Genomic DNA, 3,625 nt, shown 5'->3' on the forward strand with positions numbered 1-3,625 from the left:
TTTTCGCTTTCACTTGGACCTACCTGGACACCCTGCATTCCCAGCAGCTAACATGTACAGTCCTACCTCGTAGATTCTGGGACAGCACCCACTTTTTTGGTCAGGCCCTAGCAGCAGATCTTAAAAAGCTCAACCTCCCCCACAGCACCATCATTCAATATGTCAATGATCACAATTACTCCCAACTCTGACAAAACATAACCATTCAAAGGAATGGAGCTTTGTGCTCCCTCTTCCATATACCTCGCCCTCCAAAATAATTATATACTAGCCGCCACATGTCCTAAAAGAGACAACAGGCGTATAAAAAACACCCACTGGCCCCTGGACTTTCTCCATTTCTGACCCCTGGGACTATAAGTGGGAACGAGACCAAAAGGGAACCCTTATCAAGGGATGGACCAAATACCACACAATCATCAGCCGGAAATATGTCCTGCAAAAAAATATCCTTCCAGAAACTAGAAGACCTCACCCACAAAATCTTAGCCCAGAAAACTTCCCTAACTGAACATCTTTCTAACAAAAACCCCCCATTTTCATGGCTAAATCTAATAAAAAAGGGAGTCCAAATTCTAAACCTAACCCAAGAAGTTGAGCCCTCTCAATGCTTCCTTTGTGCCTTCCCGGATCGACCACCAATGGCTGCAATCCCGCTCTCATACCCTCTCAACATTTCTAAAACCTGCCCCGCCTCTTCATTTTCCCTAAACCACATGCCCTTATACACCCCAAATAACACCTATAATCTATGCTACTATAAAGACATCTATCACCTGACATACAATTAAACTCATCAAATCACCTCTGACTTTACAAGTCCTCGGGGAACTTTCTTTTGGTGTAACCACACTCTAACCAACCACATCGACACCACCTCTCCGGGCCCATGTATCCTGGCAATTCTTGCCCCACAGCTTCTACATTACACTGAAGATGAGGTAGTCAAAATCCTTCAAACTCCCCACCAAAAGTAGGCCATCTTTCTCTTTTTTCTTGTAGGCCTCTCTTTCTTCTCCTCCATAGCCGCCCTAGGAATCGGGGGAGCTGGACTTGGCTACAGCCTTAAAATGACTGAACAAATTCAGGCAGATCTAGAAAGAGGTTTTGAAAACTCAGCTGCCTCCCTAGCCTCCCTACAAAGACAACTCATCTCCCTAGCAGAGGTCGCCCTCCAAAACCGACAGGCCCTGGAACTTCTCACCACTGAGAAAGGAGGTACCTGCCTTTTCTTCCAAGAAAAATGCTGCTACTATATCAACGAATCAGGTATAGTTGAGGAAAATATTAACTCTCTGAAAACTTCAGGAGAGGCTCCACAATTGCAGGCCCAAGGAAGCATCACCACTAAGCCAATGGTGGTCAAACCCTCTCTGTAACATCCTACTCCCACTTATAACTCCACTAATAGCAATTTCTCTCCTCTTACTGCTTCTCCCATGCTTTCTGAAATTTCTACGTGCACAGGTGATCGAGTTCACCAGGGTTGCCCACCACCAACTACTACTCCAAACTTACACCCCACTACCCCAGGGTGACACCCCAGGAGGAGCAACCCATAGGGAGAACAGCAGGAAGTAGCTACATAAGAACACTCTTGCCTGAGAGGCCCTTCCTAGGGGTCAACCCAAAGTTCCAATCAACACAAACTTTTTTCCAACTTATATTAACTTAAGAGTTGGGAAATGTTAGCTCTAACTTCCATATTACTGCCCCAAACCTCTTAAATCTTTTACTTTCATGTTGATGCCCCAAGCCTCTTATCGTTTAACCTTGCCCTAAGCCTCTCATTCCAGGAAACCAAAACCCATCACTCCAGTCAGGCGGAACGGAATGATGGAACTACCCTAACCCACCCCAAACTGCAAATGGTCGCTGGACAAGAAAAACAAGTTTCAGGAAACCCCAGCCCCGACCAATCAAGAACTTGGGAGACCCCAGTCCTGACCAATCAAGGATGACCACAACTCCTTGGCTGAACGACCACCCACCCCAGCCCTAAATTTAAAAATCCTTAGTCTGGATGAGCAGGTTGCTATTTTCTCCTCAGAGGTAGCCCGGCAGGTCTTTCCCTCAATAAACCTGCACTCTTCTGGTTACTCAGCACCGCCTCCTTCTTACACCTACTAGTCTTGATGCCACTGATTCTTTATTTTTATTTTTTTATTTTTTTTATTTTTTTTTTTATCCTCACCCGAGGACATTTTTCCATTTTTTTTTTGTTCAGGTAGAGTGGGAGGGAGAGAGAGGAACAGAGAGAGAGAGAGAAACATCGACGTGAAAGGAACACATCGAGTGTCTGCCGCCCGCACGACCAACCAGGGCCGGGGACAAACTGCAACCGAGGTACATGCCCTTAGCGGGAACCGAACCCGGGTCTCTCAGGACCGCAGGCCGACGCTCTAACCGCTGAGCCAAACCGGCCAGGGCGCCACTGATTCTTTAAATTTCCTAGTTGTAGGACTTCCATTCAGCTTGATTTCAGGCGGTTTTGAATGATGGTTGTTCTGGAATTGTAATTTTGGTGTGGTTGTGGGAGGATGCGATACCACCATTTATCTATGCCGCCTTGTTGACCAGAAGTCTCTTTTTTTTTAATCCTCACCTGAGGATATTTTTCTATGTATCTTCAGATTAAGAGTGGGAAAGATTGACATGAAAGACACATCGACTGGTTGCCTCCTGTACAACCCTGACCAGGGCAACTGAGATATGTACCCTTAGCCGAAATTGAACCCATGACTCATTGGTCCATGGGCCAACGCGTTACCGCTGGGCCAAACCAGCCAGGGCGCCAATGGATGTTTTTCACATCAATGTCTCTGTCTCTTTCTCTCTCTTTAAACATATCTTCAGGTGAGGATTAAAAAAAAAAAGTTTTTCTTTATTGTGGTTGTGAATATATATACTTTGAGATATTCCAAAATATTTATTTATAGATGAAATGACACGATGCTTGAAATTTGATTCAAAACACTTAGAGTAGGGTAAATAAGGATACACACGAAGTCCGGCCGCTTTGGCTGTGGATTGAGCATCGTCCCATGGATTCCCACCCAGTCAGGGCACATGCCCCGGTTGTGGGCTGGATCCCCAGTAGTGTGTGTGCAGGAGGCAGCCAATTGATGTTTCTATTTCTCTCTAAAAAAGCAATAAAAACATATAAGAAAAAAAATGATACAGATGCAGAGTGGTCATAAATTGGTAACTGCTGAAGTGGAGTGACGAGTTTATAAGAATTTACAATACTGCTCTACTTTTATAAATGTTGGGCTTTTTTAAAAATCCTCACCTGAGGATATTTTTCTATTTATCTTTTTTTGGGGGGGGGGGTTTGGTATGTGCCCCTGGCGGGAACCGAACCTGGGACTCTCTGCTCCGCAGGCCAAGGCTACAACTGCTGAGCCAAAGCGGTCAGAGCTCTATTTATCTTAAGATAAAGTGGGGAGGGTGGGGAGAAAGGGAGAGAGAGAGAAACATCCATGTGAGAGAGACACATCGATTGGTTGCCTCCCACAGGACCCCAACCAGGGCCAGGGACAAACTGTAACCAAGGTGTGTGCCCTTGACCAGAATCGAACCCGAGACTGTTTGGTCCATGTGCTGATGCTCTAACCACTGAACC

Source organism: Molossus molossus, unplaced genomic scaffold (genome assembly GCF_014108415.1).
Source record: "Molossus molossus isolate mMolMol1 unplaced genomic scaffold, mMolMol1.p scaffold_m16_p_1, whole genome shotgun sequence".
In the NCBI taxonomy this organism is placed as follows: domain Eukaryota; kingdom Metazoa; phylum Chordata; class Mammalia; order Chiroptera; family Molossidae; genus Molossus; species Molossus molossus.